The 15869-nt window shown below is 41.2% G+C and overlaps 1 long non-coding RNA gene across 2 annotated transcripts in view; it reads right to left on the minus strand.

The window, feature by feature from the left end:
* LOC102159559 overlaps window positions 1-15869 on the minus strand; it is a 620195-nt gene that overhangs the window by 322384 nt on the left and 281942 nt on the right. The window contains exon 11 of one of the 2 annotated variants that reach the window (XR_002336491.1): window positions 13988-14218. The exons of the other annotated variant lie outside the window; for it this stretch is intronic. This is a non-coding gene — a long non-coding RNA (uncharacterized LOC102159559). The remainder of the gene's footprint in view (window positions 1-13987; window positions 14219-15869) is intronic. 2 annotated transcript variants of the gene reach the window in all.

Raw genomic sequence — 15869 nt, forward strand, 5'->3', positions numbered from 1 at the left:
TACAAACTACTACATAAAAAATAATAAGCAATGAATATATTGGACACTGGAAATTATAAACATTATCTTGTAATAACTTTCAATGAAGTATAAACTGTAAAAATATTGGATTACTATGTGTGCACCTGCAAATAATAATAATATTGTACATCAACTATATTTCAATTTTAAAAAAAGATTAAAAGTGTGCTGCTAGTGACTCTGGTGCATACAAAATTTTTTTCTGTGTGTGTCTACACAAAAGTCAGGAGGTTGCATTCAAGTGTCTGGTATTAGTGCTAGTGAGAAAAACAGCAGATTGCTCTGGGCCTCCATGCTCTAACCTATAGAGTGCAGGCTGGACTTCTTGTAGCCCTTTATATGAATAACTCAATGTTTGATTTGCATTTTGTCTTTACAAACTCCTCAAAGATGCAGTTGGTGCAAAATGCAAAAGCTGAACTGTTTTTTCCTAAGTCCTGACTATGCCAGTATTGCCTTCCTACTTCACCTGAATCTCCCATGCCACTGACTGGGGCAGCAGGGACTGAGCTGGCAGTGTGACAGAATGGATGAGGTCCTTGCAGAACAAGGACTAAGGCAGCAAGCACTCATGCAGAACACTCAGAGAAAGGGTGGCTGAATCATAACGCACACAGGAGCCAATAAGCAGTTGTGGAAGGACACACACCCAGGAGGAGCCGGGAGCAACAGCGTCCACACGTGGATCAACAAATTCATCGTAAGGAAAAAACAAACAAGTCAAAGCATGTTGGGGTTAAAAGGATAGAGGCAGAAGAGGTGTAGCATGGAGGTGTGCCCGGCTGCAAGGAGAGGGTGTGACATACAGAGGGGACACCCTGCTCTCTTGGCTGAAGTATCTCCTGTGCCTAGGTTTTTTCTAGAAATGTGTCACTCCCTCATCAAAAGGAGGATTCTACTTCCTCTCTCCTGGAACTGGGCAGGTTTGTGACTTACCGGTAACCATCAGAACACTGCAAAATGACAGTGAATGATACTGAGACTATGTCATAAGCATGACGCATTTTCCTCATGGGAGCTCTGGCAGTAGCCTGAGCATCCAGGTGAGCTGTCCAACTGCCTTGAAACTGCCGAAGCCCAGACTAGCCCATGGGGAAAGACTGCATGGAGAAGCACTGGAACATAAAGATGTCGGGCCATCGCTCAGCTGGTCTAGTTCCCTCACCGCTGTAGCGCCAACCACTGTCTGGCTGCAATAGCAGGGGAGCTCCCAAGGCAGCAACACCCAGTTGAGTCCTTCCTGAATTCCCAATTCATAAAAGTTATGAGAGGTGATAAAATGATTGTTATGTAAGTCACTCAGGTTTGGATCTATTTACTACGTAGCAGTGGATAACCGGTAACATCATTCTTTATTCCCACTCCCCCTCCTCTCTTCTGCTTCCAATCTGAATTCTTAAAATTTGGTCTACAAATTCAGTTCTTTTCCTTTGATGTAAAAATTGGTACTACAAACGCAGGCATCCGGAGAAGTCGAGAGGTCTTGATGTTGTTTCTGCTCTCTTCATCAAGAAATAAATAACCCTAGTATGATCATTTTTTCCTGTTTATATGCAAATTGTTTCAGAACTGAAATGTCCCATTTGTTTACAATTGCTTCCATATTTTCCCCAAATAATTCAAAATTCAAAATATGCAATAAAATCAGAGATTTATTGGTCTCACATTTCTTTCCTCCCAGGATTCATTGAACTGAACCAACCACATTTCTTCGAGTTTCTCATTTGGAGGAGGGGATGGCTTTTTTTCTTTTTTTTTGGTCTTTTCCTTTGTTCTATCTTGGCTATTAAACAGAATTATGGATGATTTGCCAATTTGATAACTGACATCTAAGGCACTTTATTCATTGAGAAAATGAGATAATGGCTCAGCAGTCCAAGAAATGCAAAGGAGAATGGATCACATTTCTTTTTTTTTTTTTTTTTTTTTCGTCTTTTTGGCTGGACCCACGGCATATGGAGGTTCCCAGACTAGGGGTCGAATCAGAGCTGTACATCACCACCACAGCAACACCAGATCTGAGCAACCTACACCACAGCTCTCGGCAACGCTGCATCCTTAATCCACCGAGTGAGGCCAGGGATCGAACCTGCATCCTCACAGATGCTGGTTAGGTTCATTTCCGCTGAGCCACAACGGGAACTCCTGGATCACATTTTTATAACACCATGGTCAGTGTTGGTAGCTGAGCTGGGATGTGGTTATCAAATCTCTGAATATAGATGGATGCTCTTAAAAGCTAATTTTAAGGTGGAGAAATTGTTGCTTATCCTACTGCTCTCTGGAAAGTGACTGCATGTGATTAATAAGAAAGGAAGAGGTGGGGGTGGGTTTGCAGTGTGACACCTCCCTCTGACACTCCTGATCCCATTTTTAGTAAAATTAACTGAAAATATAGGAAGGGGAAAAAAACTTACACCGTTTAAACCTGTCCACATTAGCTCTTTACAACTCAGAGAAGCACGATCATTTAATGCGGGATTTTCAGCATCAAAAACTCCCCACCTTCAAAAAATGCTCATTTACCCTTGAAATTGTTTTTGCTATCACCACATGGTGAATTCTGAGGCAAGGCTTGAATATATCGTTGAGTCAGTGTTGATTTAAACATAGATCAACCTCCCACAGCCACCATCTCTAAGTTGTTGCTAGAACTGAAAGAAGCTGGAAGGCAGTGATCAAAATTCCCCCCAAAGAACTAATGTTCCCTCTGCCCAAACTGCCCTAATATGGAAAACTCAGTGCCTCCCCACAGCATGTGAAATCATTTGGTCCACAAGGACACATAAAAGGTATTACTCAGAGAACATTTTCTAATTTCCAGAAGTCTTTTGACTTCTATCAAATGCATCCTCCTGCACCGAGCAAAGGCCAAAGTGATGTCTTGTGCTGCTCAGGAGCTTTCTCCCTTGGCCTCAGCATTTGGGGCTGGAGATACTATTTGTGGAATGAGGCTGAGGAAATGAGCCAAAATGAATTTCAGGCTTGCCAGAGCTTACAATCTTAATGCAAATTCAACAATTAGCAATGCCTCAGCTGTGAAAGCTGGGAAAAATTCCACACATCAGATGGTGAGAGAGGCTGGTGGGGAAAATCACTTCCATTTTACTCTTGTCATCCTGTCCTCTCCGAACTCAATTCATAACCTTGAAAGCAGCCCCAGGCCCTGTGGATGATAAACTCACTCAGATGGTTCCAGAAAGGTAACATTCTTACTAATCGAAACCACAGCTACAGATGTGTAAAAAGCCTAAGCAGGGAAAGAAGTTAGATGATCTAAGAAACACCCTATCATCAGCTTCCAAAAAAGGCCTGGCCTAATGGATATCCCTGAATGCCAAGAGGATTCAAGTAAATGAAGATATTTATAAGAATAAACAGCTCTCATGTGTCCTTGTCAACCTGAACAATTTATCAAGTGTTGTCTGCAATGAAGCATTTTTTTAATTTGTTTTTAGTTCTTGGGATGTTTGAGACAGGCAGAAAATACACACACACACGCACACACCCCCACCCTAGGGCAATGTAGAGAAGCAAGAACCCTGGGTTTTTGGCCTTCACTTCCCTGCATCGGTCGTCTTACAGGAGAGGGAGAAATTTTAGCCAAGGATGTGCATGTGAATGTTTCCACTGGAAAGAACAGAGATACAGCACGTTGAGGGGAAAGCCTGAAATTCTAAGGACCTCACATGCGAAACAATTAGCTGTTCCTTGTGGGGTTCCCCCCCCCCAAATCTTCTCTTCCTCCTTCCCCTGCCAGTCATTCTTGAGGATGCAGGCTTTGTGGCCTCGCCCAACGCTAAGAACCGCATTCCACGGCAACCTGTTAATCCACTGCATGATGACCACTCCGGGAGTAAATCTTGGTATTCCCTTCCAATATTTCTCTTCATGACTTTTCCTCACTCCTTTCTATCAAAATACCCTCAATTCTTATTAAAGTCTGTTCTTCTGAAAACAATGAAACAAGATCAATATTTTTAAGTGAAAATGCCACCCCCCAATTTTCTCCATCAAACATCTCTCCAGCATAGATGTCAGTTTGGATCTCCCTCGAAAGCAAAGTCTGAGAAAATCTGGGGTACAAGTAGTTTATTTGGGAAGTGGTTCCTGGAAGCAGCATGTAGCCCAGGGGCTGCAAGCCAAGGAAATGAGGAAAGTCCATGAAGAGGTACAGCGACTGGCTTACCACTGTGGGCAACTGGGCTTCAATCCTGCTGGAACCTTTTGAAATATTGCATCTCACATGCCAGAACTGTCCCACAAAAGAGCATTCGGCCATCGACTTGCATCCCTCATTGTTTGAGGGTTACTTCTGAGGCTTCCCTCGATGCCCCAGAGCTTCTGCCTGCACGGGGCATCAGCAGGGCCCCTTCCTATGGCTAAAGAACATCCTTGGCAGAAGGACCCAGAGGCTTGAGGGAGAAAGTCCTCAGTGTGGTGGAGAAACACCCACAAAAGCTTCAGAAGACCTTCCAGATGGTGACGGGTGCTGACAGTTCTCCAGCTGTGGTGCCCGCGGTAGCATGTGCCTGAATTTGACTGAATGTTTAGTTGTGCACACAGTAGGTAGCCGAGCTTTCCAAATGAATATTCAAACATCCGCTCCACTTTTATCCTCTAACTGAATTAGGACCCCTGTGCGTGTCCTTTCCCAGATGCAACCTTTAACCCCCTCATCCAGTTACACATCTTTTCATCTGTACAAAAAGCTTCCTGTCTCCACTCTGCAAACACTTGTTTTGAACCCAATTATCTCAGCGCTCTTCTCTCTCTTATGCACTGTCAAGGCAATTTACTTCAAATGAGCAAATAGCTCCAGCTCATGGCCCTTGCTTTTGAATCTTGAAAAAGAAACTAAGATATCTTTCTCAAGCAGAGGGATCTATCAAGGTTTTTTTTTTGAGAAGTTTAAAAAAATGTTTAATTATTTCAGATTGACATTATTATTTTGTACATCTTCTACCGACATAAGTAAAAGCAAAACGTGTTCTTTTGTATTATCAGCCTCTTATTCAATGAGCAAATCTGAAGGCAAGAAATTTTATCACAGCAAAGTCTGTTGGTTTTATATTTAAATCACAATCAGCGCTTTGTGAAAAAGCTTGTCGTAAAGTCCACAGAGAATTAGAAAAAAAAAAAAATCAAGCATGTACCCAAACATTTAAACTGTCTCCTTGAACCTCATTTTATCCTCCATATTAGAAATTAGCTATTGAATTTTCTTTTTTCGACCACAGCAACCTCTTCTTATAACCCAGGGTGGTTTATTAACCCCGGTTTTGGGCAACTGTGCCACTGCATTGTTCCCCAAAATACTTTTTCACTCAATGGTGGCTTTTTCAATGCATCAATCATTACCAAGAATTCTGAGGTGTACACGTGTGTTAAGGATTAGAGACATCATTTCTCACCTTCTATCACGGCCAGAGTACCACAGCTTCTGAAAAGTTGGAGAAATAGCCTGAAGGCTTTTGACGGGAGCGTGCTGCAGTGTTTCATGTCCGATTCACATCTGTAATGAACATGCTTTTGGATTGCTAGCCATAAAAGGGACACGATCCTTAAGTAGGTCTCAGAGAAGCTCCCCTAATTTATGCGGCAGGACTCACCCTCATGCGAAGGTTTAATGAGAAACCCATGCCTATAAAGTGTGCCTGGCATCTGGACAGAGGTAGCTCAGGAAAAGCAGAGGAATAGCTCATGTGAAGAACGTAACACCCCGATTTTTTCAACTGACAAGGATGACCCTAATAGAGAAAGAGAGAAAAGAGCTACAACAACAAGAAAGGACTGGAGCAGCTAATATTGACCCATTATATGCTTTCTGTTTACTGTAATAGCCTCTGAACCTTTCCCAAAAGGAAGCACGACACGGATAATTTATATGCCTATTGAAAGTAATCTTCCAAGCATGAACGGCTGAAGGATTATAATTTCCTTCCCCCCAATAATCATAGGCCTCCCAGAGGTCACACAAATAACCAGCATCTTTTCATCCTAAACGCTACCAAGCCAAAGTTGAGATATGAGTCTATTAAAATCCGGTTTAAAAAAGAATTTTATTTTACCCATGCTCTCATTCATTAATTGCTGACTGCCTTTTAAAACCTTCCGTGGAAGACAAAGAGACCTTCAAATCCTTTCTCTGAGAATTAAAGCTCTCATTTAAGGATTCCAGATGGGCTGTATTTTAAGTATTAAAGTTCAAATACTTTAACCACCAGCAGATGAAAGGAATTTTACCCAGTTATGTTCCACAACTGCCACCCAGTAGTTCTTCAATCCTGGCCAAATTGAGCATCAATTTAAATTAGATTTACTCGTGGGACCCTTGACAATCACAATCAACACAAGATATTAGGGAGTTTAGGAAATGGGTCTATTAAATGACAATTAAAGTTGTCAGCCTTCCAGAGCTTATTTCCAGTTAATTTGATCCCTGGTAGACAGTCGCATTCGAGTGCTAGAAACAAAGAGGTCTGCCTGCATGTGCAAGCTGATACAGGAGCTGGTAGTTTGGAGCCCTGTGGTGATGGCTTGTGTTTCACTTTCATGTAAAGGTGGCTTCAGTTGTCTCTCCAAATAAGCGACTTTGAAATCACTTCTTTTGCCACTATTTAAGTCCTCCTGAAAGTTCTAGTATTCACCAAAGGAGAACTTAGCTGACCCCTTTCAGAAAAGTCAGCAAAGAGGTCCTGGAAAGTGACTGGACTTTTCCTTTTTGCGTCAGGTCGCGTGGAACTGATTTGGGGCCAGGTGCTGCCGATCTGGCTCATATTAAATGGCACTGTTCACCAAGAACATGCTTGAAACTGACTATCCAACGTCTCAGGTTACCCATACTCTTTGATATGGTGCTTTTCCTTCCAGGGACTTATCCTAAAGAAGCTTAATCTTTACCTAAAGATTTATGAACAAACATGTTTACAGCACCATGAAGGTTGGTAAGATAAAAAGCAAGTTTGGTTTTGCCACTCCTCCTGCCCCATTCTCCTTAACCCTCCCCATATACCACAGCACCTTTCTCTACCTTGAAAACCCCTTCAATGCCACTTCCTCCCAGGTGTCTGCCCAGAGAGCTGTGCCCTCCACCAGCCAAAAGTTTCCTAGACCTGGGGCTTTCTCATCAGAACCTACCTATACAACCCCCACGCCCTTGGGTTCATGTTCTCTGCAGTCTGTCAGGCTAGGCAATAGATACGTTTTTTCCTTCTGAGGCAATAATGGATTAAGGCTACCCTCTACTATGCAGTATTTTATATTCTAAAATGAGAGCCTCACCGAGGCAATGCTTTCAACCCAAAATAAACCCAGTAGTTAGTATGAGTTAAAATCCCTTTTTAAATCTATTTTCACTACATGTGCATGTGTGTGCATGTCTTAGTTTGTTCATTTTGTTTCATTATGAAAAGATATTCAGGCTCATTACAGAAAGAGTGGGAAAGAAGAAGAGGTGAAAGGAAACGGAATTCATCCATGTCCCCTTCCATGCACAAAAGAAATTTTAACATTCTATTGTGTTTCTTCCCAATCATATTACTATGCACAAATTTATTTTCTGGAGTCATGATTGCAGCGTGTGTACAATTCTGCATTGTTTTTTCACTTTGCCCTTTATTAGAAAATGTCAGAATAGCTCTACCCCCCAAAGTAGGGCCATCGTTTACAGTAGGTCATTCTTTTCTTCACTCATTATTGCTCTTGCAAAGAATAGTTTAGAAGCTTGCCTCGTCTTTCTGGGCTTCTTATCTACGACAACCTCGATATTAAATTGGAAGCCTTCACCATGTCTAGCTGGTAAGCAAATTTCCCAAGACAAAAGCACTCAACTTCACTTCTAGAATAGGGACAGGGCTGGTAAGTGTGAAAAAGGGGATCCAGCCCATGCCAGGCATTGGCAGGAAGTTAAGGTCACAGGCTGCAGTCCAGGCAGAGCCTCCCTAACCACAGCAAAACCCTTCCTCCACACGCCCCTCACTCCTCTCTTCACTCAACGCAGCCACATCCACCTCCTTGGCTCAGGGGCAGAAAGTGTGGAGAGACGCGGGGGCTTGTGGTCATTTACAATGCGAGTAGCAGAGCACGTTCACATCACTACTTGGGCCACTTTTCTCTTGTGTTGCCAGTGACCAAGTGGCAAATGCTAGCGTTTACCTCATATAAATCCTCCTGGGTAGCTGATCATCATTCTTATGACAGCTTTAGATTACACAGAAAAAGTAGAGCCAAATTTTTTTAAGGAAACATGGTAGGGAGCTACAACACTGTCAGAGTCAGATCAATTCGTCACAATTTTGAATAATGTTCGAAGAGGACATTAAAAGAAGAAGGGGATGAGAAGGGGTGGGGAGAATTACGTAGAGCACAGTTGGTTTAAGATGGTATTTGTAGGCAGCACGTCATTTTCTTAGTGCAGTCATTACTTCTAACCTCTCCGTGAATGGTGGTCTGTATTCGAGGTAAACAAGTCCGAAAGAGCTTTGGCTATTTTTGAGCAAGCGGGACTGCCCCGCCTGCGAAGAAACACTTACGTGCTGTTATCAAATTTCCAATAACACTGTGATTATGCACCCAGAGACTTGGAAGGAACTAAATAAATTCACAAGGCCTGACGATTGGCATGTTGGCTGTCTCTGACATGGGATACTATGCATGAAGAATCAATCGTGAAGCACTAGGAAAAAAGGGCTCCTTTTCCCACCTAGCAACTGCTAGCCTGCTTAGCGGCAAGTGGGGTGCCCTGAGCCACCTTGCAAAACAGAAGCTGCTTCTCAAAGGGGATTCACAGGAAGTCTTTTTCTGAAAGCCTTGGCAGTGACAGTTATGGGAGTCATTGAACTGGCCAGCATTACTGATTGCCAATTCAGGTCTGTTCAGTCTTCTAATAAAACCAGAGAAAAGGGGTGACCAAATCAGAATAAAAAGGCAGAAGGAGCTGAAATGGTTGAGAATATGCATTATTATCCCCATAAATGACCTGAAAGATATATAGCTCTGCAGAGTAAAATGAATGATATACTTTTTTCCCACTGTCTTATGCAGTCAGAAAAATTATAAAATGGCATAGAATCTCTATGTTTAAACAAATAATTGTTAATCCAGGGTATCATTTTCAGATATCTTGAATTATTGTGCCCTGTTTCTATAAGATTTTCTCCATGAAGAGATCTGTTAGAAATGTTACTACACATCTACCTGATAAAAGTATCGTTTTCACATTTTCATTAATGACCTTATAGGTGGAATTAATCTCTTCACCTGTTATAAAATGGTGTGCTTTTACGTTTTACCACAATATTTTTCTTAATGATGCAGTAAAAATGCATGAAGAGATGCCTGAAATCCTTTTGAGAAATTCTTGGAATGAGAGATTTGGAGGAACTATTTGAATCACAGATAATGAAAAGACTCATCATTTACTGGTTACAAGTTGTCACGTTTTAATAATGTAGCAACATTTATAGGTTCGAGACCCTTACATTGCCCTTTTTAAAGGCATAAAGTGTGTTCAGCTTGCCCTTTTCCCAAATGACTGAGGATGATGTAGAGAAGAGCAAGCCTCGCACCGTGGTCGGAGGACTTCCAAGAGTCTTCCGCTTCCTTCTCTCTGCACTGGTTTCTAGAAGTTCCCCAGGCTGGGGGTAATTTGGTGCCTCTGGAGGAAGGGCACTCACTCACTCAGACACATCCGTGATGACTGCATTTGACCGCTCTTTCCTCTGTAGAAACCAGTAACCATCGGCCCCGTCAGAACCACAGACCAGCAAACCCAGAAAGGCAGGCTAGATGAATGTGCACCCCTGACATTAAGCATCACTTTTGTCAGATTTCAATCTTCATCTTGACTTCACCTCAGTCCTTGCGATGCCACACCTTGATTTTCACTTCATGGTTTCAATGAATCAAATCCAGCCAACCAATACTCCCAGCACCCAATCTAAAAAAAAAAACGCCATCTCTTTGCTGCTGGCACAGCACTTCTCAAAGTCAGGACTATGTTATACTCACGTTTTTGTACCTGGTTCCTGGCATAGAGTAGGGCTCAATTAACGTTCCATAAAATGGGAGAAAAAAAGGAAGGAGGCTGGATCTAGACACACAGAAGTGAATATGTACTTCATTCAATGAATTTTTATACACTTTTTTTTCTTTCTTGTTTTTGGACGCCCTGAGGCATATGGAGTTCCCAGGCCAGGGATCAAATCCAAGCTAGAGTTGCCAGATCCTTAACCCACCGTGCCAGGCCAGGGATCGAACCTGCATCCCATGCTCCAGGGATGCTGCCGATCCCACTACGTCACAGAGAAACTCTGAATTTTTTTTTGGTACATTTCTTTTTATGATAAATTTTTAAAACAATATTCTTCTTCATGGATTGTATTGGATTCTTTTTTCAGCCAAGAACAAATCTAAGAAAGTTCTAAAGATCACTCAGTACAACATTGATGTTGGTGAAACAAAGGACAATAATAAAAATGGTAGTGGTATTCAGATCCCAAAATTTACTAGGGAGAATAAATCTCTTTATTCTCACTTCTGTAGTCTTAATTTTCCTTGGCGTATCTTTAAAATAAGATCACAAGGTCCCACTAACACTTTTTTTTTATTATTAAAACTTTACTTTTTAGAGTTGTTTTGGTTTATAGCAAACTAAGGGGGAAGGGGTACAGGGATTTCTCATATACCCATTCCCCCTACACAGGTACAGCCTCCCGTTTATCAACATTCCCCATCAGATGGATACGTGTTACAATTAATGAACCTACACTGACACATCATAATCGTTCAAAGTCCACAGTTTACATTATGGTTCACTCTTGGTGTAATACAGTCTATGGGTTTAGACAAATGTATAGTGACATGTATCCATCATTACGGTATCATACAGAGTATTGTCACTGCCCAAAAAATTTCCCCTACTCTGCCTATTCAGCCCTCTCCACTTTCCAACCCCTAGAAACCACTGATCTTTTTTATATCCATAGTTTTGCCTTTTCTGGAATATTATATAGTTGGAATCATACAGTGTGTAACCTTTCAGATTGTCTTCTTTCACTTGATAATATGCAATTAAGGTTCTTTCATGTCTTTTCAAGGCTTGACAGTTCATTTCTTTTTTAGTGCTGCATCGTATTCCATTATCAGGATGTATCACGGGTTATTTATCCATTCACCTGCTGAAGGACATCTTGGTGCTTCTAAATTTTAGAAGTTATGAATAATGCTTCTATAAAAATCCATGTGCAGGTTTTTTGCTGTACGTAAGTTTTCAGCTTCTTGGGTAAGTTTCAAGGAACATCAATGCTGAATCACATGGTAAAGTATGTTTCATTTACTAAAAACCTTCCAGACTGCCTTCCAATGTGGCTGTGCCATTTAGCATTTCCCACCAGCAATCAATGTGAGTTCCTGTTGCTCTACATTCTTATCAGCTTTTGGTCTTATTAGTGTTCTGGATTTTGGTCACTTTAATGGTGTATAGTTTTATGTCATTTTTGTTTAATTCAAATTTCCCTGATGACATATGCTGTGGACATCTTTGTATATACTTATTATCGACAATAACAGGTGTCTATTAAGGTCTTTGGCTCATTTTTTAATTGTTTTATTGTTGAGTTTTAAGAGTTCTTTGTATGTTTTGCTTAACAATCCTTTACCAGATATCTTTTGCAAGTATGTTTCTCTCAGTTTGGGCTTGTCTTCTCATTCTCTTGACGTTGTCTTTCGCAAAACAGAAGTTTTTATTTTAATGAAATCTAGCTTACCGATTAGTTCCTTCATGCCTTGTGTCTTTGGTGTTGTATGTAAAAAGTTACTGCTATATGCAAGGTTATCTAGGTTTTCCCCTCTATTACCTTCTAGGAGCTTTATAGTTTTGGGGGTTTACATTTAGAGCTGTAATCCTTTTAGAGTTGATTCTTGAGATGGATGGGTAGTAACGTCTATGTCTAATTCATTATTTTGCATGTGGATGTCCCGTTTTGCCAGCAGCATTTATTGAAAAGGCTGTCTTAAATAAGTCTTGAAGTCAGGTAGCATAAGTCCTCTAACTGTGTTCTTCTCCTTCAATATTGTGTTGACTATTCTAGGTCTTTTGCTGCTCCACGTAAACTTTAGAATGAGTTTGTCAATATTCACAAAATAACTTGCTGGGATTTTGACTTGGAGTCCACTGAATCTACAGATCAAATTGAGAACTGATGTCATGACAACGTTGAGTCTTTCTATCATGGTCATGGAATATCTCTGCATTTGTTTAATTCTTTTTTGTTTGTTTTTTGTCTTTTTAGAGCCGCATCCCCAGCATATGGAGGTTCCCAGGCTAGAGGTTGAATCAGAGCTGTAGCCACCAGCCTACACCACAGCCATAGATAGCAACACCAGATCCAAGCCTCATCTGTGACCTACACCACAGCTCATGGCAACCAGATCCCTAACTTGCTGAGCAAGGCCAAGGATCAAACCTGTGTCCTCAAGGATCCTAGTCGGATTCATTTCCACTGAGCCAAGATGGGAATTCCCTTAATTCTTTTTTGATTTTATTCATCGCTTACACTTTTTAGTTGGAAAAATCCAAAGATTTAAGTAAATATTGTAAGAGACAGTATGCTTATATAATCTTTGGTTATCTCTCCACAACATAATTTGTGGAGAAATTTTATTTTATTTTTTTAATCTCAAAGGGTAGACTAGTCCCTTTACAGTGGCAGACAGCATCGTAAGTGATCAGAGTGAGCATTACCGGTGATCAGAGTAATTAATACAGTGATGGACTGAGAAGGACACAACATCACCATGGTGGTTTCTTACCAAAAAGAAATGCGTCGTCTGATTTTGATATGAAGAAAGCACCGCCTACCTCAAATTGAGGGACGTTTTACAAAGTAACTAGCTGGTATTCTTCAAAAGTCAAGACAGAGAAATGGTCCCAGATTGGAAGAGACTAAGAAATCGGGACTACTAAATGCAATGTGTGATCCTGGACTGGCTCCTAAATCAGAACAGGGATACTGGTGGAACAATGGGGAAATTTTTAATAAAGTCTGAAGATTAGTTAATCATATTTTATGTTAATTTCCTGGTTTTGATCATTATGCTTCCCTAGTGGATTCCACACTCTCTCAATCATTATGCTAAGACAATAAGACGTCAACATCTGGGTAAGCCAGGTGAAGGGTACACTGAAAGTTTTTGTACTATTTTGCTACCTTTTATTTAGTAATTCTAGAACTATTGCTAATGAACAGTTACTTTTTTTAATTAAGAAAATCTAAAAATATAGATATTGAATTTCAGTGCATATCTGTGAGTGTTTGATGCATTTCTGAGAAAAAGGAAATAGATATATGACTTGCATTTACGTAAGATCAGTGGGTAACCTGAGCATGCTGGCATTTTAATTAAAGAGAGAATGAGATCCAGAGGGGGAGAAAGACAGCCAAGTGAAAGGCATCCTACACTGGTATGTCAGCACGGACAAAGCATTTCAAAGAGAACCCGGGCTTCCTCTGGGAGTCACATCAAGGAGTCGATCACTGTCCTTGTCACAGCCATGTCTGTGCTACAGAATCAAAGGCAGCCTTTTCTCTGATTGGTTGGGTCAGGCTGCTAATGAGGCAAAGGTCATGGATTGGATCTGCTCTCAGAGTGTCACTCTCTCTTGGCATGTCTCTGATCACAAGGGAGCCAGGTGTGACAGCTCTAGTGCACCAGCACAAGGCCAGCTCTACTGTGGGGAAATGATGAAAACACATACTCTAGGTCACCTTTAAACATAATGGACATAGTTGAATTGAATCCTTGTCGTCTAAATCTGCTTCTAAAAATATCTGCACCAGGAAAGGATCCCTAATTAGATGCACTTTCCCGTATTAAACCTACAATTAGGAGACCTGGAAGGGTGACGCTGTTCGGTTTCTGACACAATTCAAAGACATGCAGAAATTCCTGAGACCCGTGTTACCTCTTCAGGAGAAGGATGTGACAGTGCTAAAGGCATGCACTCCAGTGCGATGTCATCACTCAGGGAGCCAGTAAAGTTCGTACCGAATAAGGCGCCCACCTCACTACTGACAAACATTGTTCAGCTCTTACGGTCCAAAAAATGACTGAGAAGGAGCTTCTAGCAACCTGATTTTCCCCGCGTCTCCTGTGTTGACTAGGAGAGCTTCCCTGATGTACCTAGGATTCCAACCTGGAAAGTGAGCATGAAGACAGAAAATCCTCAATTCCAAGTATCAGTATGTTTTAGAGACAAAAAGCAGCTAAGGAATTAGAATAGATTTAAACGTGATTAATTTCGGAATCATAAACAAACACAGCTGTTTGAAAGTAAATTTAGTTATGTGGTAAAGGTTTTTTTTTTAATTTTTAAAAATAAAATCAAAGTTAGTGGGCTTCATTCTCTTCCATCTACAGTTAGAAGAATGAAATCTAAAAAAAAAAAAAAAAAAGAGTTCCCGTCATGGCACAGTGGTTAACGTATCCGACTAGGAACATGAGGTTGCGGGTTCAGTCCCTGGCCTTGCTCAGTGGATTAAGGATCCAGCGTTGCCGTGAGCAGTGATGTAGGTTGCAGATGCGGCTCGGATCCCGCGTTGCTGTGGCTCTGGCGTAGACTGGTGGCTACAGCTCCAATTCGACCCCTAGCCTGGGAACCTCCATATGCCGCGGGAGCGGCCCAAGAAATAGCAAAAAGACAAAAAAAAAAAGAATGAAATCTATACTACGGGAAAACTATTCCCTTGAGATTCCTTAAATGTGAGTTTGTAAAGATAAAATGGCCAGGTAACAGGGATGTGCCTTGACTGGCAGTGATTCTCCACCGGCTGCTTTCTCTACTGAACTGTGGCTCATCAGTTCTTTCCAGCACTTACTGGATAAGGTGAGGTTTGGAAACAAGCAAGCAAACCAAAAAAAAAAAAAAAAAAAAAAAAAAACTTTAAAATCCCCCTTCCTTCTCCTGACACCAACATACTCAATAGATTGCAGGAAAATGAGCTGTTTCAACAGGTTGAGACTTGTCAGAAGTGCCTCATGATAAAGGAAATAAAATAAAAACTAGGAACATAATCTCCATCCAAAATTTGTGAAACCACAGTCCACCTGTGTTGGATGGAGCAGAGGACAGCTACAGAAATCCATGTTAGAAAAACCAGCAGTGTGGAATAGCAGAGAAATAAAATCCCTCAAGACTCTAGAACCACTGGGTTGTAAATATTCTTAAACCTAGGCTTACACGACAAAGATGCCATCCCATGTTGTACTAAAACGGTTGTGTCATTTTTAGATGAAGCAATTCGCATCCAGCCACTCCATCCTCATCTATGTTTTCCCACAGGCAAACCTGAATAGAAATCCCTGTGTTCCTTTTTATAGGCTTTTACTGTCCAAAGAATTCACTAATTTTACATTTCTATTGCCTGGTTCCTTTACCAGTACACCAAACAGAAGGAACAAATTGTCCGAATAATATTCCTCTTGGAAATAGTTATACAAGTTTATCTGACTACATAGGTACATTCTGCAAGGAAAGATGGGAGAAAAAAATTACCTACAGCAAATTGATCCATGAAATAAGATACAACATCTTGATCTCTGAGAGAAAGCATGACTATGTTACAGGAAAAAAAATCATGACACCTGTTAAAGAACAGTAAGGTATTTTTTACCCAGGACCACTGCAATAGCATGGGGAGCACTGCAATGGGGTTTTGCAGTAGGAGAGAGAGCTCTAGCTCATGTCAGAACAGAATAAGGAAAAGTAGGGATTTTACAGGCAAGGAGCGGGGTGGGGGTGGAGGGTCAGCAGATGGAAAATTGCTGTGAGGGTCGGAGAATTCTTG

This window comes from Sus scrofa, chromosome 11 (assembly GCF_000003025.6).
Source record: "Sus scrofa isolate TJ Tabasco breed Duroc chromosome 11, Sscrofa11.1, whole genome shotgun sequence".
In the NCBI taxonomy this organism is placed as follows: Eukaryota; Metazoa; Chordata; class Mammalia; order Artiodactyla; family Suidae; genus Sus; species Sus scrofa.